At 44.7% G+C, this 23,033-nt stretch overlaps 1 protein-coding gene across 5 annotated transcripts in view; it reads left to right on the top strand.

The window, feature by feature from the left end:
• Positions 1–16,786: 16,786 nt before the first annotated feature.
• The window catches only part of LOC108157009, a 64,406-nt gene continuing 58,159 nt past the window's right edge, over positions 16,787–23,033 (top strand). For 2 of the 5 annotated variants that reach the window (XM_017288811.2, XM_033389301.1), the window contains exon 1: positions 16,787–17,709. The gene's annotated coding sequence lies outside the window, so the exon portion shown is untranslated. The remainder of the gene's footprint in view (positions 17,710–23,033) is intronic. The other 3 variants (XM_017288810.2, XM_033389303.1, XM_033389302.1) reach the window with 2 other exon arrangements.

Raw genomic sequence — 23,033 nt, 5'->3', positions numbered from 1 at the left:
ACTTATCAGGTCAGTCAGCCTTTTAAATGGCTTATGAAAATGCCAAAGACATTTCCAATATTTCAAGAATTATTGCTGATTTATGAAAATTCCGTTGCATCGCATCGCAAGTTTCTTTCGTTGCACTTTTTAGCTGTGTTTAGCTGCGGGGCAAATCTATTTTTCATGTTGAAGACTTTCAATGCCAGCAGTGGAAAAGTGCGCACAGTAAAGTAGAGAAATATGTGGCAAGGCAGGGCAATGAAAAAGAAAAAAAAAATAAAATAAAAGAGAAGAGAAACCGAATGGGGGGCGAAGCGAATGCAGAGTGGCAGCCAGAGCTCAGCAAAAAACTTTGTATTTCAATCTGTGCAAGAAAGTTACGGGTGCTGTGGCGCTGGCGGAGCTGGCAGCGGAGTGCACGGCAAAAGATTGAATGAGTGTTAATCAATGGTAATGCGTGCTGGCAGCCGAAGGAGGTGGTGGGGCTCTTAGGTAGATCTTCCCAAATATAGCCAGAGGGGCAAAAAAGGTAAGCTGTAAGAGAAGTGTGTGGTGGGTGGCAAGAAAAGAAAGAAAAATACAAACTTGCAATCAAAAATTTTTACCATTTTTTTGCACAGAGTTTTTCTTTTTCACATTGCTGCCGGGGCAACACTGTGAATGTGTGCTGCATCGGAGAGTGTTTGCATTCTTATGCCAACTGTCCGCAGGCCTGATCCAAATTTCCATTTGCATTTTCTTTCTACTTTAGTTTTAACCTGGGAGAAGCGAGCTGGGAAGAGGCTCTTCTTTAATTACTGCAATATGGAATTTGCATACGTTTTCAACTGGCGCTGGCAATTATGCCAAATGACATATCCATATCCATATCACAGGCCCACTCCTCCGAACCATTTATCATCATAAAGGGCACCAAAGAGAGTCATTTCGGTTCGATTGCGCCAAAGTCAGCCTCCCATCCACTCGACTAGACTCGACTCGACTCTGGAATGATTGTGGTGCCATAAATTGCAAACGGACCCGCATCTCTGGAGCAACCACCGCAACAGCTACAGCTCTCCGTCCGTCTTCTCTGTGTGGCTCGTTTCGGGTTTCGATTTCATGGCCAGAGGCTGCCAGAGTCTGGGCCTCTGGATGGTTGTCTCTGTTCTCGGATTGCTGCGCCTTATTGAAATTGGATGCCATTTGTGTTCAATTAGGCTGTACTAATTTGCTGCAACTATCAGAGACGCATGGAGTGGCCGCATCGGGTGTCACCGAAAGAGTTCCATCGCTTTAAGGACTTTAAGAACCTATCACGCCTGGGTGGCTGGTTGGCTTCCCTTCCCCTTCCCCACTTTGCGGTTATTTGATTTAGAATTTAAATGAAAATATTTCACAGCTGACATATTAGCAAATAAATGACGTGCTCGACTGACCGATGTCCGCATTGACAAGCTGATTGATTGTCCTGCGAAAAAGCCACACAGAAAATACGAAAAAAAGCTATCACAAGTTTCAATTGTGTTTCGTTTTGTTTGCATTTCATGGCGAAGTACTAAATATTTTTGGGAATAAATTGCTAAATTCAATTCGCTGCCATTTCACATTGTTTATTTTTAGGCAGATGCCCTGATGATCCCCCTTCCCACCACTCCGCCATGCCAATCATGTAAATATTATATTTTGTCAAGAAAATTAAAATTGAATTTGCATTTAATTTAAGCTTCGATATATATGTACATATATCCTTTAAAATAAATATATTTTATTTATTTTAAAGTATTTTATATTTAAAGTAAAAGCCATAATAAATTAATGTTTAAATCGAAAAAAATTCGAATTCATTTCGCTAAAAAATCGAATATTAAATTTATTAATTATGTGTGTGTTTCTTTTCACTATGCCATTTTTCCCTGAGTATACCTCTTCTATGTCTTTTATTTTTTTTGGGAAGTGTTACATTGTGGTTAGAAATTGAATTTACGCAGTGAATTCAGTGTGAACTATACCCGTACGCTTTCATTTTCACAGATGTATGTATGTTCAGTAGTTATGGCACAGTCGACTAATTATAGCAATTTCACGCTGGATTTTTGCATTTGACATAAATATTGCGATGGCCTGTCAATCAAATCGAATCGCAAACCGAAACGAAATCGCGTCCCATGCGCTTGATTGCATTTCCTTCTTAATATCATTATCAACACGCTGATGCGTTTACCGGCGATAAATTTGATGACATGGATATCAGAGTCGGTGCGGATGCTAACGACGAGTTCAATTCGCTTTTAATTGCATTAATATTGTGGCCGGGGCCAAGAACATTCAGCTGCGCCATTGCCATCGTCGTTGAAGTCGTGGATGCCGCTGTACCCTCTGCCAATCTGCACAATTCAATTTGTCGCCACCCAAGTTGCGGGGCAAGGCAACCAGAGATGGGGCAACCAGACAGCCCGCCCAAAACTCTCAATATCAATTTCAATTTAAGAAAATCTTGCCAGAGCAGAGCAGAGAACTCGCTCTGATTTTCACAGCGAGAAGGGTCCAACTTTGTAGGCTCGAATTTCGTTTTGCGGAATTATTCCAAGATATTTGAGATTCCTCTTAGATTTTGCAGCAGACATGGAAAGAGTTAAATTCTTGGGAAATCTAAGTCAATTCGAACTAAAAGAAGACTTTCCACGGTCCACTAACAAAATGTTCCTTGTAGGATTAGGAGGCTGGAGCACCCAAAGTTTTCGTCGAGGGTATATAAAGGTTGGGTGTATAGGCCCACACACCGATTTCGTTGCCCCTTTGTCGCCATTAGACCCACGACTCAATATTCAATTTCAAGCCAAAAAACACTTTAATGCGCGAACGTGGCCACGGGGCTCATTGGCTGTGACTGAGACTCTGAGTGGGAAATGGAAATGGAAAAGCGGCAGAGAAAGGAAAAGGGAAGCGGTCGCCTCATAACCGTTTGGTTGTGGCGCCGTTCCGCCCCCCTTTTTTAAATTTGGTCTCATTTTTGGCAATTTTTAAGCAATTCAATTTAATTTTATTAGTTTTGGCAAAACTCAAACAACTGGGACAACAATAACAAGGTGCCCCTGCCTCTGTCCTTGTCCCTGCCCCGACATCCACCCTAAAAATTGACCCCATAGAACCTGAGGGAGTATGCTGCATAGATACACAGATACCAATGCAGAGATACCGATTCAGATACATATTTATATGGCATTTGTTATGCTTCTTCATTCGCTGGGTCTATTTTTGGAGATTTTTATTTGTCTCGTCCTTTCTCCGTGCCCGTCTCCATCTCTGTCACCATCACCATCTCGCCATTGACATCCGCTCTCTCGTCCGCCACATAAGTTTTAAGTCATAAAAAGTCCATAAAATGCATTCGTAACTTTTTTTCCCCTGATGTTTTTAGCTGGTTTTTGCTCTGTTTCGGATTCCCCTGACTTAGTTTAGTCCAAATGGTCGTCGCTTCTTGTCACACACTGATATTTGATTTTATTGTTACGATTGACGAAAATGATGTGCCAAATGTGGGACCCAAAGGACAGCGAAGTCTATCTTGTGTGTGTCTGGACTGTCGCCACTGGCCTCACTGGCCGCCTGTCCATCGGCTTATCCCGTTTGGGGTCCAGCAGGCTCCAAGTGAATTATGCTCAAAAGTTCGCCACTTAAGCGTCAATTACTTTTACAGCTTAATTATGCGAATGCGATGTGCGACCCGACCCGACCCGCATGGAGCATGGTCTGAGAGTCATCTGTAAAGTCATCAGCTTGTTACTTTATTCAGAAACGGTCGGATGCCATGTAAAGGCCACATAAAAATCGCATAAAATTAGGCATTATAATACCCCGCGAGTGGGGATGAGTTGGGTCGTGGAACGGGTGGGGGTGGGAGTGTGGATGTAGTGCGTGAGGGCGACGCATTAAAAACAATTTGAAAGTCTCCGCAATACGAAAGTTGCCAGTGAATGCACAAGCCAGAATGCAATTAATTAATGGCATTTAAACGGTTGCACACAGAAGGGGACCCGGGGATTGAAGCTCTATGGCTGCGTTTGTAGTTCTCTCAACTTGGCCCGTTTCCGGTTTTGTTTGAGAGAGAAAAAGAGAGAGGGAGAGAGAAGAGATGGGAGTTGGCATACAACGAGCAAACATTTTTAACTTCCGCACGAAAGCACGTACAAGTTGCTCCGAATGCGCTTTTCTTCTATATAATCCATGTGCAGGTAGAGTAGTGGCGGGGTACATCGTACGGAGGGTAGGGAAAGTATTTATCCATTGCATTGAAATAAATTGTATAAGAAACATTATAAAATAAAAAATATATCCTGGTTATTGTTATTGAAAGGATTTTAATTTTTAATTTTTTATTTCTTATTTTATTACTAAATACCAGAAATGTATAAATATATATATATTAAATTAAAAATGTACCATGAAAATTATGAAAATTGTTTTTTCTTATAAAAATGTAATGTTTTACTTGTTTTATGCCAAACTGGTGAAGATATAGCTAGAGCTGATTTCAAATCTGTCAATGAAGGAAATGAGAAGTATGGAAGTGTAGATCACTTTTTGATTGATCTGCTCTCAAAAGATATTTGAATTTAATTTTTAAAATTTGTTTATACAAATTTTTTTCTTGTGCCAGGATACTCTTTGAAAAATTGGTGTATATACATTTTTTCATTCACATAGGGCAGTTTTTTCGACTTGAATTTTTTTTTAAGCGCATAAATTACTCTTGTTTGCAATATGTGCTATTAACCGACACACCTCTCATACAATATACCTTGGTTGGGTCTCTTCTATAGCCCATTGTTTCAATGTTTGTGCTGTGCGTATTGATTTCGTGGCAAAACTTTGTGTTAGGCTCAATGGCTGCTGCTTCCGGGGAGCCGGGGATTTATATGAAAGAGCAGACTGAAAGCGAGCAATCGGCCGGCAAAAAATAAATCAGAAGACGGCCGAACAATACAGGTGAATAAAAATACAAAACAGCAATTAGCGGATAGAGGCAAGGAATCAATCAACAATGATTTTCACAGGACCAGCGAATGGCGTATGGCAAAGCTCTCCCCGAACCTGACTTTGGCTTGTCCAGCGGCGGGGACTGTCGCATTTCATTTAGCAATAAACTGGACTTTACTCAAAATGAACGAGCGCCAGGCCAGCCTGCCAATGCAATAAAAATGTGGAAAAAAGAGAGAAATGAAGCTCCGGCAGAGCAGAAACCAAAGCCAGCAAGCAACAACGAATCGAATCGAATGAAACGAGTACGAGTGCGAGTCCGAGGCGAAACCAAACCAGACCAAACCAAACCGCCAAGCCAAATCAATGCCCACAAATGGCACCAAACAACAAGGGTGTGGTCTGAAAGAACAGAATAGAGAGGATATAGAGATTTAGGACATCGGAATACCCTGCCAATCGTACAAGTCAACGAAAGGAAAGGATATAGAATGATAGAGCCATGATTACACTACCAAAGCCCGAAACAACAGAAATTTGTACAATCAGAATATACCTGACAATCGGCAACATTAGATCTGCCAACAGACCATCAAAAGTTATAGGTTAATGCCAATCTAAAACGTCCATTTCCAGGCATTCCAGGCAGGGAATAACTGAACAACCGCCGAAATACTCAAACCGAACTATTGGAACTGGCACATACATATATTGTAGGGATGGAGAACGGAACTGAAGCAGAGAGGGAAGTGCCGTCCAGGCAATATGCAGGTTCGTAAATTCAGAGATAAACATAAATCGAGCGTAATTCGGGCATAAAGCGCTGCGCTGCAGCTGCTGTGCCAATGCGACCCCGGCCAGCAGCTGTCCACACGAAAGCGGCGGCCCTGGCTGACTATTTGCACAGATCGATTAAAAATTGAATAGCGGCCATCAGCCGGGTGTGACCCAAACCCTGAATCACACACACGTCCCCTTGACCGATGCGAAATAAAAGTGCGAGTACGGAAAGGAAAGGAATCGATTGGGATCGAAAGGGGATAGGGAATGGGTGGCACTGCGACATGGCCATGCCCCAATGAGCCTGTCAGAAGTCAGAGCGAGGCAAGGCCTGTCGCAATGGGAAATATTACGTGGATGGTCATGGTTACGGCGTGGCTCTGTGTCAGAGGAGTCCTTGGCCCGAACAACAGGTGGCCGACTGCGTCTGTGACTGATTCCAGTGCCCCAGTGCCTCCCAATCCTTTGATGTAGCCATGATTCAAGACGCACCCAATTCCGCAATCGGCTTAAATTGATTGCTTTCCCTTTTTGTACAGGGTCCCAGAGCTTTGTTGGCATGGCCACGCACTAGAAGTACTTATAATTCCCGTTGGAAGCAGCTCAGCAGCAGCAAGAGTCCGTCCGGACTACGGACTACGGAACACTGGGCCAAATCGAGTAGGGAAATGCCTTTAATTACAAATTCTTGAAATGGTTTTGTGCGAAAATTTGTGTGTATGCCACAGCTATGCAGGCAATGTTGGTTGGAAAGCCCAAAGAGTGTGGCAGTGTGGCAATGAGTGGCATCCAGATGTACATACATGCTGCAAGTCTTTAAGGGCTGTCCCTGCTGCCATCAATAAATATCCCCTGCTGACCGTTGCAGCATCGTTTCCGTTGCACGGGCGGATGCCCCAACATCCAATGGCAGTACGATCCAGTACGTTCCAATAAAACGATTTTAAATAAAGGACGTGGGACTGGGACTCCCACTGGTGGCACACCTGCTTGAATTTCCCGTTTTCGGTTCCTCGGGGATGCGCCTGCCGCCTGGCAGCTGCCGCCGCATTGTGTAATTAATTTGGCTGTGATTATGGCGAACAGGCGGCAGCAAAACGATTTGGCACATAGGCATAATATAATGAATGTCCTTGAAATCGAACCGGCAAACATTGCATTATCATCGTCGGGCTGGGCAGCAAATATTGCAATTAATATTGAGCCGCAGTTAAGTCCCGGCACGGCACTCTCGGTCGGACTATCTATCTATCTGTATCTGTATCTGTAGCTGTAACTGAGCCCCGAGGGGTTGCGCTCCGTTTTGTTTGTGTGCCACTTAATGGTGCAACTGCACGCAGGGCCAGCTGTCGAACAGTGGCTTCCGCCCTCAGCCCCGTGGCTTACTGCATTTATGAGTTATTTGGAAAGGACCATGCGACTATAACAAATGAGTACCCGCCTCCGTCCTGCTCCCTGTTCTCGTTGGCTGCGCTTTGTGACAGGAGTCCGTAAAATCGTTTTGGTCCCCTGCTAATTTATCTCCAGCATTTGCCTAATTTATGTTATTGCCGAGTTGTTTGCCCCCCGTCCACGTCCCTAAATCATATTGGCGGACGAAGCAGAGCAGAGCAGAGCCGAGCAGAGCCGAGCAGAGCAGAGCTGAAAGCCAGGCCAAAAATCGTGGCCAGCTTTAAAGCGTCGAAGGACAATTAAAATGGCTGCAAGGGCCAGCAGTACGTAGGTTAAAAAAAGGCAAACTGGGAATAAATAAAATTAACTACGAGTTGCGGTTACACATTCCAATTTGCTGTTGTTGCATTTTATGCGGCTGTGAAAGAGGCGGCTATGAAAATAAAGTGGCCGCCCCTGAAAGCCCGCCTGGACTCCCCCCCGCACTTCACTAGCGGTTCGGTTCATTCACGGCAAAGGCAAAAAACAAAGAAAATACAAAAAAAAACTGGGAAAAAAACACTGGAAAATTCCAACAAATACAATGCGCAATTGCAAAAGCGTTAAAAAGAGCAACAATGTTGTGCCCATGAAGGGGGGGGGGCCATGAGAGTGGAAGTGGGATTGGGGCTGGGGTCGGGACTGGTACTGCTGCTGGATGGAGAAAGGATGCGATGCGGGTTTTGGGAAACCCAAAGGGCATAAAAGCGTATACGGGGAGCTATGGTGTAGTATAGGTGAAGCTCCCCCTTTCACTCTCTCTCTGTCTCTCTCTCTCTCTCTCTCTAGAGTACTCCATGTCTTTGTTGCCTTTCACAATAGTTTGCGTTTTAAACAAATGGAAAGCGTAGCCAAAAATAAAAGCAGAAACAATTTTATTGAAGATTGCGAAACGCACACAATCGCAGAGAGAGATAGAGCTAGAGAGAGAGAGAGAGGGATAGAGAGGCAGAAGCACGCACAGGTATGCAAAATGGAGAAAGGTACGCAAAAATGTTGCCAATCGAAATTCCCTGCCTGTGATACGAGTATTTTTTTCCATTCATACTTTGCATGGGCCATCTCCTAGTGTCCAGGTGACAGGGGGTGAATTGGGGGTAAAAGGGAGTATTACGGCCTTGGAAAGCAGCCACCAGAGCAGACCAAACCATCGCGAATTAAGTCCCCACTTCAAAATGTTCCAAACATTCCTCCCATAATAAAGTGCGTTTTGGCCAGCATTCAAAGTTTCAATTTCCACAGTGGATGATGGCCTGGATGGATGGTGCATGTGTGCTGCACTGTGTTCTAGTCGTAGGTGTAGTTGATTTTTGTTGGGGATGTTGCTCCCTTGGCAGTGTGCTGACAGTGTTTGAGTTATTCCAGCATTTTCGCTGAGCGAGCAACAGACAGGACAGCGGGCCGTGGCAGCAATACGAGCAGCAGCAGCAACAGTCCAACGATGGCTATAAAGTTGCAACCATCCTGAAATTGTTGAGCACACAGGAACACAGCCCCCCCCACACACAGCACACACGCTGTGTGGTACACAGAGTAAATTTATTTGCAGCAAACATCGGTCGAAGCGGAGCGTATGCCCAAAGGTTTCCTCTTCTATTCTGTCAGTGGTTTATTTTCATAAATTTAGATCAAAATTCAAAAACAAAAACAAAATAAAAGCAGTCCAAAGCGTCAGTGTGTGAGGGTAATCATGCGCTGATCCTTTGTTCCTACATGTTACTCGGATGTGTAATATGATAGTAAAAGTTACTCAATTTCGTCCCTAAAAAATATATATTTTTTACCAATTCATTTTAAAAAATAGATACAAAATGAATAATATAAAATAGAGTTCTATGTATGGAGTGAAAAATGTATGAGGTTTTGTCAATTAAGAACGGCTGGTCCGATTTGGCTCAAATTTTGTTCATTTGTTCGTATTTGCTAGGAAAAGGTTTTAACTAAAGAAACCAGCCTGCTATCGCGAACAAATTGATTTTAAAAATTGTTTTTTAATATATCAGCCGTAGTAAGCGAAGAGGCAGTTCCAAACTCGAGATATTATTCTCCATCGAAGAAACAGTCAATTAAATTATTCTCATTTCTTATCCGTGCAACCACAAAAGTACGCCACAGCGAAACGTGTCAGGGCCCTCTAGGGTTTATATATAAATAAATAATTAAAAAAACTAATAATATATATGAATACTTAATTATATAGTAAGTACGACTTAATTCGAATTTTAACTTGGCCATTATAGCATTTATTATTTATTAAAATATTTAAAGAATACGGTTATAGTAATATTTTCATATTTTGTAAGCTGATTAGTAGGAAGATTTAATAAACAATAAAGTAATAAAATTGCCAACTGATAATCTCAATACTAAAAAAAACGAATCAAGAGAAACAGTAAACAGGGACGTATTTTTTCCAGTTGTATATCCTGCACGTTTTCCATGGGAAAGAACAACCGCAATGCAATGAAATTTCAGTTGTGCTCACAAGTTTCCCGGTTCCCCCATCAAACCGCACGACCAAACACGCAGCTCCAGCTTCCGTTCCTCTTGGATGGTGTGGTGTGTGTGCCGCTCCCAAACTTTTATTTATGGATGGGATAGCGCATGCAAAACTATTTGCGGCCAGCAATTTGCACACTTTAAACACACACACAAATGTTTGTAGCCAACACACGCACGCAGCGCAGGATGGGAGGGGCAGGGGGATAAGCAGCAGCAGCGTAAGGGGCGGATGAGCAGATCAACAAGGAGTGCAGTGCCATCACGGCCAGATAAGATCCGAGTGGTCATTAGTGCCATGGTAAACAAAGTGCGAGGCTGTTTTCTATACACCGCCACGGGAGGCAGACCTCTGGAGGGGGTGGCGGAGAAAAAACAGCAAGAACGAACCACTTGACCATAAACAAACTTCACACCTCGTGCTACACAGTGTACACTGTACACTCTGTGAAGAGAGAGACCTGAAGTGGACTGAAATAAACACTTGGCAGGACGGCAGGAGGCGGCGAAGGGTCGTCGCATTGTTGTGTTGTTTGACAAAGGCGCAGGACGACAGTCCACAGCCAGAGGCGTGGCCACGGCCAGCACGGAAAGACTGACAGACGGTTGGTCCGCCAGTCAGCCAGTCAACCACTCGGATATGAAAAGTCAGGCAGGACAAGGAGTGAGAGGAATGAGTAGGCACCGCTGAGCGGCACTAATGGGGCACAGGCCAGCAGGACTCGCACGCACACTCTGACGAAAGAAATAGAAAGGAAAGGGTCGACGAGGTCACTTACCATTTGGACCTGGTTATTAGCCAGCTGAAGTGCCACGCTCCCTCTTTCTCTCTTGCCCTAAACTGATCAATTATCGGTAATTAGGCGCGCGTTTTCAATTAGCCAACTGCATTGCGAGCGTTTGTGGCTAATGAGCAGCACCGCACACATACACTCACACATATCCGAGCTTCATCCACATCCCCGACTTTGAAAAGTGTGAAATTATCAGCGAGAGGTCGGACAGTGACAATTGGCAGTGACATTTATAATTACGAGCAGAGCAGCGTAAAAGCGGCACAAAGGACACAAAGCCAAACACTCAGACGCACTCGCTGGCAGCTACAGAAATCGCTCGATAAAAGTTACCGATTGCTTGCCACACACACACTTGATGAGCACTATGGACTGGGACAGGGACAGGAACAGGGCCACGGACTGGGACACTCCCGAAAGTCTCGATTTATAATGAACAACCGTGCCGAGTGCCTGTGACAGGCGGCCACGCAGGCTATGGGACGAGAAGAGGTGCCCTGTCACATCATCGGCGAGAGAGTGGTGTGACTAATTGTGAACACATTGAAAATTATAAAATCAATATGGCGATGGGTGAAAAAAATGCACTGACAGGCAGCCAAAACACAGGAGGGGGGATCCCTGCAAGGGATGCTCTGACGATTGACCAACCCCAAAAGATTTTTTCTGCCGAACAATCATTATCATTGCAACACAGAAATTAATTGTTTCTTTCATTCGAACTTACAGTTTGTCTAATGTATATGTTCTTTAGCCGCATGGGAACTTTCCTCCCCAATCATCTGCGCCGTCAGTGTATTTAAGCCATCATTTATTTCCCAATATTAAGATCTTTCATTATAATATCAGTCCTCTGCACTCTCTCTCTTTCTATGCTTCAATCATTGCAACAAAGCCATTATTCCTTTCCAAGATTAAGATCCTTCACTTCAATAGCTTGGTAACTTCTAATCCGTATCAGATTCCCATTAATTTGGCAAAGAATCTCTCTCTTAATCAACTCTCTCCTTTCGAATTTTCCCTTAGGGTAAGCGTATGCAGGGTTCATTGATCGCCACACAATATTTCCGTTAGTATCTCCTCTTTTTTCTTTATAATGTGCAGGCAAATGGTTGCCATATGGTGTGGAAGTGCCTGACAACCTTGTTTGTTGCCGTTGCCGTTGCCGCTGTTGTTCCTGCCACTGCCCCAGAGGTTGTCGTTGTTGTCCGTTCCGCTTTTGACACGCCAACATGACCGCAAATGAGATTCTGTTCTGTCTACCTCTCTGTATCTTGGCCTCGGCACAATACACCAATACACCAACACACAAACAACAAACACAGATACCATATACATACATAAAGCGACTGTTCGTTTTGTCTTGCGTTCAGTTTTTGTTGTCGACGCCCACACGCACCTATCGGGCGTCCTGTTTTCAGAGCATCCTGTCAATGACTTTTCATAAGGTTCATTTTGTTGACAGCTCATATTACAGATTTTTCTTTCCCATGGAAAGGTGCTCTGTGGAGTGCGTGGAGTGGACTGGAGTACACGCTCATCGTGCAAATTGAATGTTTAGTGGGGGATGCTCATCAATAACTTGCAATTAAGGAACCCCCATATCTGTTCTGTTCAGGGGAGGTGTGAACCCATTGGCCCATTAGAAAGCATTTTGAAAAGGCAAACAAACGAGCACCACCAATTTCCCTTGCATACATTCTCTCTCTATATCTTTCACTTTGAGAGATTTGGATCTTAGGTCGCACATTTCCCTCATACGAGTATGTATGTCCCACAATCCCCTTGCGGTCTTCCACAGCTGCCCCCTGGTGTCCCTGGTGCTGTCTGGGGTGTGTGTGTAATTTAGATTTATGCGCCCCTCAGCCCTCGAGCTCTTCGCTTATCTCTACATCTTGTATCGGATCAGAGTCCATCTATAACAAGTCAGGCAACGCATTCCGCGTTGATTATGTTTGATTTATATGACAGCCGGGTCTCCCAGTTCTAAGCCTCATCCCTATGAGGGTTGTCGAAGCCTTTGTTGCCCCGTTCCCTGCTTAAAGAGAGAGATGTGTTAATCCATCGGATACTAGGTTGCCAATGGTTTTTGTTTTCCGCTTTTTATCCCTCTCTCTCTCTCTCTGTCTGTCCCTGACTTTTGACTCTCGCCGGCTTCTGGTCTATGGTTTTAATTGAGCTCGAAAGAAAGGCAAAGGGAAAGGGAAAGGCACCAGACCAGGCGACACCCACATAGATGAGGCGACCAGTCTGTCACTCAGTCAGTCAGTCAGCCACAAGGTCCAGCCGTCAATCATTTATGTAGTTCGGTGCGTAAAAAAGGAAACGACACTTTAACGGCAGCTATCACAAAATATATACGAGTATCTTGCGGAGAGAGCGTGCCTCGATTATGGGGAGCTGCTACCCTTTTAAGGGCTTCCAGGAAAACTTCATTAGACTTCTGGAAAAAGGCAAAAGCAAAAGCAAAGGCGAAGGCAAAGGCAATGTAGAGCCCCGGGGCCGAAACGGCAGCCGCTTTTAATGAGCCCTCAACTCAGATTGGATAGGGGATGAGTGGGTGTGGAATGATACGGTGGCTGTGGGGGATGGCGGGGCAGGCACGTGACATGACAGTTGGAGATTTTCTTTATTTTCGGCGTCAAGCTGTGAGAAAGCCTGCTGTTGGATGTTGGGTGTAGGGTTGGGTTGGGTGATGATTTTTTGGGATTGTGAGACATAGAGGAAGTCGTTCAGAGTTGAGATCTTGTGATGCATTAAAATTTGCAAGTTTTGACTTTGGCTTTCTGTGTATGCGCGCATTACTGTGTGCGTATTCCACTGTGCGTGTGCCTGTGCGTGTGCGAGTGTGAGTGACAGTTGTGTGTCAGTGGCACGCGTTTGCCTGCTTTTGGGAGCACTCTCTCACCAAACACACCCACGAAGACACTTTATGCAAATGTCGCTTTTCTGCGTAGCTGCCTCGCGTTTTAATGAGCACACACAGACACACCGAGAGATGCATGCATGCATGCATACAACCACATAAGTTGGGGCAGCCCACACTGCAATCTCATCTTCCTGACGCGCCGTCCCCTGCCTCTGGTTCTCTGGTGGGGGCCGCTCTCCGCCACTGCAACTGTGAAGCAATTAAAACGAAATAAGCAAAGTTTTTCGCCTGGCAAACAATTTTCCAGTGCAACATCCAAGAAAAACGCACAATTGCCACCGCCACGGCACACACAGACAGAGGCTCAAAGAAAATGAAAGGGAGAGTGGGAGTCAGAGTAAAGTGTGCCATGGCTATGCTTCAATTAGCTGCAACTCCTCCCCCTTCATCCCTACAGTCCTCTGCAGCATCTACCAGCTCTATTTTAGGTTAAAAGCCCATTTGCCACTCAATCAGTTTGGATCAAGTATTGTTTTAAAAGCATTTTCCCGCATCATTCTCCTCTCTGTTCACTGACTGCTACCCTTTCCCAGCCTTGATCCTATTTGCGCTTTTCCTTTCAGTTCTGTTCTGTTTTTTCTGCTGCTGCTTCAAGTGGAAGTGCAACACAAAACACCATGTGCATAGGTGTGAAGGTTGCCGCACGCCATGCCACGGGCGTTGTAGCATCAGCATCTGGAGCAGGAGCAGGAGCAGCAGGAGCAATGGCAAAGGGAACGCACAAAAGGCTAATGCCCCGGGCAGAGTGGAGACTGAAATGGCGGCAGCTTCGCTTACGAGGTGCAACAGCCTGCCAAGTGAAAGTATTACAGTAGAAGAGTCAGATGTACGACAACGTGTTCCCATTTAACGCCAGCGCGCTCTTGTTAGAGAACTTGCAGAAGAAGTAATCTCTTAAAGCACTTCTTATATGAATTTTCTGTATTTATGAAACTACATTTTGTGTTGTTTCCACTGGATTTATGGTGCAGTGAAACGTATGTAGGGAATATACTTGCTTACTAGTACAATATTCATATTTATGGAAAGGTAGAACTGAAATCAACGCGTGATGTGCAGCCCAAGTGTTGCATGGATGCGTGCTTCTTATTAAATTCAAATATTATCAATTGTAAATATACTTTTAATTATTATAAGAAATAGGAAACGGTAAGACCTATGTTGAGATCGGAAACAAATTCCTATTCCTACCGTAATCTGAGACCTATTATGAAGAGAGGGATTACACATTGTACACATTGCATATCTAAAGATATACCAGTTCAGATATATCATCAGGTACTCATCATAGAAGATAATTATTTGTTAATTGTTTATTTATTGATTATTTATTGTGGTTAATTGATAGAAATCCAATCTAAATCATTCCGAAGTTTCTTATTGCCAATGATGCACAAACCCAATGAAACAGAGTATATTCCTTTAATTAAATGTATCCCTGACCTTTTGATTCTTGTAGTAATATGGCTAATATAAAATTAAGAGATTCGGTCACTCCTCCTTATTATTAATTTTCAAAGGTGAGAAAAAAGTTAATATTTGTTCTTATATAAGATACAAAAAATGGTGAAGAATCGAATAGTTGTGCCCTAGCTTATTTATAAATATGTACATAGTACAAACATATTATTTTCTTAGGAACAAACTATGTTTCAGCAAAAGCTCTATAAAATGACTTTTCGCAGTAATTTTAAAGAGATCTTATGTATATCCGATAGAGTCGATAGAGCTTTGTCTGCCTGTCCGTCTAATTTGACTCCTAGCTCTCAGATACTATAAGAGATTGATCAGCCAAATTTTTTAACCAAACTTTTGTGATATCACCCTGAATAAGTTTGTTTCACAATTTTGCCTCGCCCTTTTTCGCCCCCAAAAAGAACGAAAATCTGTGGCATCCACAATTCGGAGGATACGAGAAAATCAAAAACGCAGAATCATAGAGAATGTCCAGATCAGACGATGGCATGGCTACGCATTGTGCTGTGTGGTCCCTCTGGCGGAGGGAAGCGAGATAGAAACACACACACAGTGACTGTTTATCGGGTATAAATGTAGAGCAATGGAGGCGATGGCAGCAAATGTTGCCTGCCATCAGTGTGCCACAACACTTAACGAAGGCATGTTGCCAGTGAGCTGCCAACCTATTTGCCGCAGCACCTAACGAAGGAAACATTTGTTGACTGTGTCATGTTGCTGGGCTCCCGTAGTCAGACGGAACCCATTTATTCTAGATATTGTATCCCCAAATAGGAGATTATATACGAGCCTATGCATCCCTAGAACTGGAAACTAAAATAATTTTCGATTAGCAAACTAGAAAACTTAAAAGAATGTATTTGAGTTAAGGTTTCTGCAAGTTTTAATTGACATTTTATTTTATTGTATGAATAAGTTGGAAGATAATTTGCCGGAATGGGCCGGAACAAACATACATATTTGCATATTATAAGCCATAGGAGTGCAATTCTTTGATCCTCTTTATTAATTAATTATGCTTATTTATTACTCAGACAATTCCCTTTGAATCCTAAGCTGATTATCACATGTTGGCGAGGCTTGCGCAAAATTAAGCCTCTGATTGGATGGACAAAGAAAGGATCCCACCTGATGGTGTTATCAGGTGACAATTGATGCCTTAAGATGACCGTTTATTGCCAGGAGGGGTTAACAAGGCTCAAACATACCGATGGTCAGGGGATGGCTCAATTAGGTGGTTAGTTTTGGGTGGATTATGGTTAACCTGCCCCATGCCCGCGGGTTTAGGGGCTTAGTGACCCCATGGCGTCGCGTGAGCTTCGACGAAAGGCTTGCGGGCCACTTGGCTGTCAAATTAGTGCCTTGTTCTAGTTCCGAGGGCACATAATTGGCCTGGCCGAAACTTTTTACACGCAGGCATAAAAGATTTATGGAAATTATGCATGTGTTTTTGTTTATGCTGCTCTCAAATAGAGCCGCAGAGGAAGCTGGGATTTATGAGGGGTCCTAATAAATCACACAGATACACACGGGCACACACAACGACGACTTGAGGACTCGAGGAAGCGCCTCGCTTCGAGTTGTCGCCCATTAATTGGCTGCAAACAAAACAACATTCTGGCAGTTGCCAAAGGTCACGTCTTCGATGGCCGGTCGGTCGGTGGAGGTGGTTGCTGCAACATGTTGCTGGCGGCATTTTCCGACCCAAAACGAGAGAACGAAGACGAAAGAGAGTGTCGCATGCCGAATCTTGTGTGAGCAACGAAGGGCGGAACGATGTGAAAAACTGTGAATGATATGCCCAAGCAGGCAGCTTTGCCCGGCCAGCCACAGCCTTCGTAGCAACAACAACAAGGGCACAGCCAGAGCAAGAGGCAGCAACAGCCGAGCAGCGCAGCAGTGGCAGTGGCAGTGGCAGTGGCAGCTGCTGCGATATGTTCAGTTCTTATCCGTTGCTCGTTTCGTGCTGTTCGCCGTGCGGGTGTGCTCCTCTGCTCGGCCCTTTTCCAGTGCAAGCATCGCATCGCTCTCTGTCCGAGAGATGATAATACCACCAGAAATAAAGCAGAATTTGTTGTCAAAGCTACTTGCAATTTATGTCTCTAATTAGACGACAGCAACGAGAAGAAAAAACAAAAGAAAAGCCAAGACATTACTGCGTGGCGTGACTCTCGGATCTTGTGGAGTGCTGCGCAGCGTTCAGGTCGCGTGGTACCGGGCCCCCACCACCCCCTGACAATCCCTGGCAATCCTGGCCGGTGCCGGGTGTTCCACCGCCTCTTAATTTCGCGTAAAAATAAACACGCGTCAAGCAAAACAAAACACTCGAAAAACGGGATCCTGAAATCCGGTAACGGTGGTGAGCAGCAAAAAAACCAAATAAGAATTGAAATTTAGGCCAAAGCGGATTACCAGACAGCCCACAGTGGAAAAGCGGAAAATAAAGCAAGCCCAAGTACAAGCCGGGAGCAGGAGGTTTTCCTTCAAAGGAAAAGTGTGCGAAAAACGGGCAAAAAAATCACCCGACAAAAAAAAGACACCAAACAATCGGTGTGCGTGGAAAGTGAAAAGTGAATTGCGGAAAAGCGGAAAAGACAGATAAACAGTTGTGAGTGTGTGCAAGGAGTGGGAGGGTAGGCATTAAATCATATGGAAATTTAAGCCCGTCATGCGGACTCATTAACGTTTTTACAGTGGAGGAGCCGCAACCACAGATCCAGCTACAGCAACAGCACCACTCGAGTTGCGTGTGGGTCATCAATTAATCCACTGCCAGCGGTACCACCAACCACAGCAGCAGCAGCAGCAGCATCAGCATCAGCAGTTACAAGCCACAGCTACAGCTACAGCAACAAAAGAGTGAGTTTTCGCACTTAAGTGCCAAAAAAAAGTAGAACAAAAGGCAGCCTCAAAGCGCAGAAAGAGGCAAAAGATATTAATGACACAATAACACACTGCGGTTTCATTTGTAGTGGTAAAAAGCATCTGTATCTGTGAGTGTGTCTGTGTCTGTATTGCAGCAGAGAGGAGAGTGTGGGCGCAACAGTTCGTCGGGGTCAACAGTGGATCTGTCTGTCGCGTGGCAGCATAATTTATCACAATTGTCATCGAGTGAAAGTGCAGCAGCAGCATCCACCAGATACAAATTGTTTATGCAGACATCCTCCCCCTCCGCCCACTTTCCACATACAAATAGCATGTACGGGTCAGTGCATTAGAACAATTGGAACTACTCGTAGTGGCTTTAGAGCGAAAAGTTTTCCTTGTTTTCTGGTTTCTGTTTTGTTGATAAAGGAAAAGCATAAATTAAAGTTACCAACTTGTTGTCCCAGAACAGAGGAGAGGATGAGGCCTTCAAGGTTCTTCTGCCTTTTGGATTAGCACAAGAAACTCATAGACGGGTGGGTGGGGGTCAGTGGGGTGTCAGTGGATGTGGTAGCCCTTTAGCTTACAGCTTCTTCAATTTGCAACTTGCTTACACAACTTGAGAGCCGTTTGCTTATGATGCCAGAGACTTGTTTGTCTTTCAAAATTTCTAGAAAATATTTTCGAACATGAGAATAGTGTATCTGGGATCCAATGGAAATTTGGACACTCTTTACAGCTTTTAAATTGAATACTGATCTCGTCTAAGTCGGGCTAAGGCTCTACACTCCCATGCTCTGGCTGAGGCTTAAAACAATCATCTATCTCGGCAAAACATTTTCTGAGTCCAATCCCTCTGGTTCAAAGAAATTTTCATCCTATCCTCCCTTTGCCAGCCAAGAGGTAACCTTGGCCACAATCCGGACAAATCTTTGGATAAATTTCTGTAAGCGCCTCTCGGCGCCGTATGCTTCATGGCCCAAAAAAAGTGTATAGAAAATAAACCGCAAAAAAAAGAAAAAAAAAAATCGTACAAAAAAAACTGGTATGCGTGTAGTAGAGCGGGTACATATGGCACACATAAAAACCAAATCACAAAATCCAGTGCACCGGCCTGTTCTCTGCTTTCTGCTTCGCCCTGCTTTCCCCCCTGAGACCCAAAACATTATAAACTCATATAAATGCGACCCGCCGCAGGATATTTGCAAAAGCTAGAGCCGTGAACCGGCCCCAGTTTTTGTATTACCCGATCCCATTCCCGGCCAGAGCTGTAGCTATAGGAAGAGTCAGAGAGCTATAGCGAGAGTCGGGACGGGACTGTGAAACGTATGGTCGTATCGTGCATATATGCTGGCATGTCCAGAGCGCAGTCTATTAAAGCGAATAGAAATCCAGCCAGCACCCGCACACAAGCAGAAAGGAATGGAAGGGAAAGCCAAGGAAAGCCAGGAGCACCATAACGCACCCACTCACTGAGTGGAAAATGCGAACAAAACAAGGAAAACCCGAAATGAAACAAAGCGAAACGAAACGAAGCGAAGCGACATACAAACAATTTGCGTAAATAAAGTTGTGTGTGGGAAAAACAGTAAGCAACAAAAAATGAAATTTAGTTAAATTCATAAAAAAAATTCAATTCTGTGTGTATGAGAGCGTCAGTGTGTTGTGTGCGAATTCATATAGATGTGTATGGAGAGGGACAGAGAGAGAGCGAGCACTAGTTTTGGCAGAACAATAAAACTTTCAATACATATTTTATTTGACTTTTCTGTTGCAATTTTATGCATAATAAATCCTCGACATCCAGACGCTGCAATATTTGTCCCAGAAAATGGGAAATATTTGTACTCGTACTCGTACTATTCCTGTGTCCTGTGGAAAATCGAGCAGAGAGGAAAACAATCTGGGGAAAATACTCTCATGTGCGCGACTTATAAATAATGAAGAGATTTCATGCAAATACAGATTGTGGGATAAACGAGTTGGATCGCCTTAAGCGATATCCATTTGCAATTCTATTAAAACAGAATGAAATTAATCCCCGACCGCCCCTCCCGTCCACACATTGATCCATTGCTTTTCTTGGCTGGAATAATTATGGCAATATGCTAATTGCCCTTCGCTTTCCCTTGTGTGGTATCCACGCGTGAGGTGCCTTGGCTATGTATTTTTTCGGAATAGATGAAAATCTATGCACATTTCCCAATTAACGAAAATTACAAAATGCCGTCGTGTTTGCCCCCCAGAACGTGGCTAAGCCGTGATATTAAAACGGTGGCCATTGAAGGCACGTAGAGAGTGCATTGCATCGAGGAGCCTCGAGCCCCAGGTGGATCTGGTGGCTGCATTCTCACGTACCATGCAAATTGTTGCAAATTATCGGCGTAAATTGCATTTGGCTTTAATGAGTAGAAAGCGTCTGAGGCAGGGCTGTCCTGGCTCCTGGCTCCCAGCTCCTGGAACATCCTCCTCCCGTTCCCGACGCCTTCTCCACTCCACCAGTCCATCACCACTCCACTGAAACTCAAAGTTCAATTATGCTGCCGCATCGCCACCCCCATCATAGGGTGTTTCCCAGTCCGACCCTGTCGCCATCGTCGTCGCTTTTTGCCACTGTTTGCATTTAATTTCACATTTCTGCTGCTGCTCCTACTCTGATTTATGTATTTTTCCTCAGCGAGCAGCTAGCAGCCGCCGCCTGTGGAGCGAAGCGACTTTACATATTTATTTTGTATCTATTTCCATGTGGAGGCGTCTCGTCTTCTTGTAGGCTTCGATTTGCGTGTTGTCACGTCGCGGCTTTTCAAGTTTCGTTGCCCTTGTCATGTGTGTGTGTTTGTGTGTGTGTCTGTATGGGTGTGTAAGTGTGCCTGCAAGCATGCCTATGAGAATGTAACTGTGTGCAAATACTCTGCCTCAGATATTTGCGATTCTAATGCCTTTAAAGTGCTTCGCGTGATTTGCATACACATCGATGTAGATGAAGGCTTTCGCAGACTTACGTTGACCTTCCCTCTGGGTCCGAGACTAGGACTGGAGCTGGAGCAGAGGCTGGGCCATGTCTCAATTACAATTCCTTGACCTCTGTCCCTCTGGGAGATCGCTCAATCTCTCTCGAGTGGTCCGGCTTTGTGGGGCCTAAAATTTATTTTGATAATTAGATAATAATGTTATGTACCGCTTATCACATAATGCTAATTGTTTTTCCGAGCTAATTGCCGGCAATTGTTGCAGCCATGCGATGCCTCCAGACAGACGGTCCAGTCTCCAGCCATCCGTGAGTCCGTGGATGCCGCTCTGGCAGCAATAATTTATCAATTTGCGCTGTACGGAGGAGCTCTGTGTGTTGCGGGAGCAAATGAAGCGAGCATGGAAAAACGAGCTTATCTCATGTCAAACATACTTAAGCAGGGGGCAAACACAGCCCAGAGACAGAGGTTGGTAGTGAGAGAGGATACGTATGGCTAACATCGGGAACAATGCTTGTAAAATTTTATTGGCCTTTAATGCAATAGAAACACAAGCATAAAAATATCCAACTGAATGGGAAATATGTATCAACATGAGCATCCTATATAGAGAGCAAGAAAGACAATTGGCCATGGTCGAATGCGATTTTTGCATTAAGCACTGGCTCTAACGATTGCGATTGCATTTACCAGGCAACAATTGCCACACCCACCAAACGTGTGGTGTGGGTGGGGGTGTGTGTATGTGGGCTCCACGATATTTCCACGATATCTGGCAGGAGCTTCGATTAATGTCGGCGTCGCTTAATTGGCTTTCTGTGTTGCGATTTCACCTGGATTGCTGTTGTCGCTGCTGGGTGCGCTCCTTCTGGCGCTCCTCCGGCACTCCTCTGGCGGTGCGATGCGGCACGGATGCTCCGCTCAAGGATGGAGCAAAAAGCACACCAAGAGCATTTGCATTTAGATTGAATTCGGCTGGCGTTTGCCTTTTTTTTCGGCTGTCTCTCTCTCTGTCTCTCTCCCTCTCTCACTTTGAGTGATGCAAGCTGAGGAAATCAAAATCTCACCCACACACACACACACACGCAAAGGCAGAGACACACAAACAAGCGCACACAGATACGAGTAGACAGCTGGAACAATGGCGAATCCGCCATCGATGAGGAGTGGGATAAAATAAAGGCAAAAAAAGAAAACCGCAGCTATCGCAGAATTGTAGCCCCCCACCCCCCCAGGCCGCCGCTCAATTCGACAGAACGTGGATTTTTGTGGCAAATCTTAATTAAATGCATAATTCGTATTTATTATTCAAATGTTTTTGATTTATGCAAAGCGCGTCCTCGTGCTCGTCGTCGATGCTTTCTGTCGTTCATAAATATTAATTCGAATATTTTTAACCCCAAATGTGAAGAGGATATTTGGTATGCCATAGATTTGAAATTAAACAACTATTATTTGCAGCAACTAGTGCGGGAAAGTGTGGTCATAGTTGGAGTGGAGCATCCGATCTCCTGCCATATACACTCACACGAATATCTCTGCGATTTGGCATGCAGTTGAAAAGTGCTTGTATCCCTTTTGAATAAATTAATGTCAAAAGTACTTTGGCTTTTGATATTGATTGATGATTGTGTGCGCCTGTATGAGCAGCGGAACCTTAAAGCTTCTTCCACTTCCATCGAAACAATGGCAGAGCAAAGCAAAGGGCAAAGCCAAAGCCAAAGTCAACCACTTGCTCCACCCACCCAGCCAGCCCCACTTGGAGAGCTTCTGGCACACAGCCTTGCCTCGCCTTGCCTCGCATGCGAGTGAAGTGGCTGCTCTGCTGCCTCCTTGCTTTGGTAAGCTGAAGCTGCAGCTGAAGCCCGAGAGCGTGTGTGCATAGAAATTACGCATAAATAACCAGCCATGAGAATGCCTTGCTTCCGCCCATGGTCCATGCCATACCCCATACCCCATACACCAAACACCATACCCCTTCCCCGTGGCTGTCTGTTGCAGCTTTTGAAAGCGGTTGCATCATCATCCTTGTCATCATCCTCACTGCTGCACCGTTGACAACGCCAATCCGCAGTCAATGACAGCCGGCCCTGGCTGTTGGGCTCTTGGCCTCCTGGTTGCTGCCTTGTTGACATGGCTCCGGCTCTGACGCTGGCACTCGGTCTGGCTCTGGTCTATGCCACACGCACGTGCGTGGCAATATGATGGAGGGGGGCAGCGGGAGCCTTTGTCCCAACCACAGACGCATCAATCAGCTGTGCTCCTTAGCTGCCTTCGATGATATAAAATCATGCGAGAGGAGAGCCCCGGCGAACGTTGCCTTTGCCTTTGTTTTCTGCAACTCCTGGC

The sequence above is a fragment of the Drosophila miranda genome, chromosome 2, assembly GCF_003369915.1.
Source record: "Drosophila miranda strain MSH22 chromosome 2, D.miranda_PacBio2.1, whole genome shotgun sequence".
NCBI classification, from domain to species: Eukaryota; Metazoa; Arthropoda; class Insecta; order Diptera; family Drosophilidae; genus Drosophila; species Drosophila miranda.
Note: the sequence above shows the minus strand (reverse complement) of the source record. Positions and strands in the feature narration are given on the sequence as shown.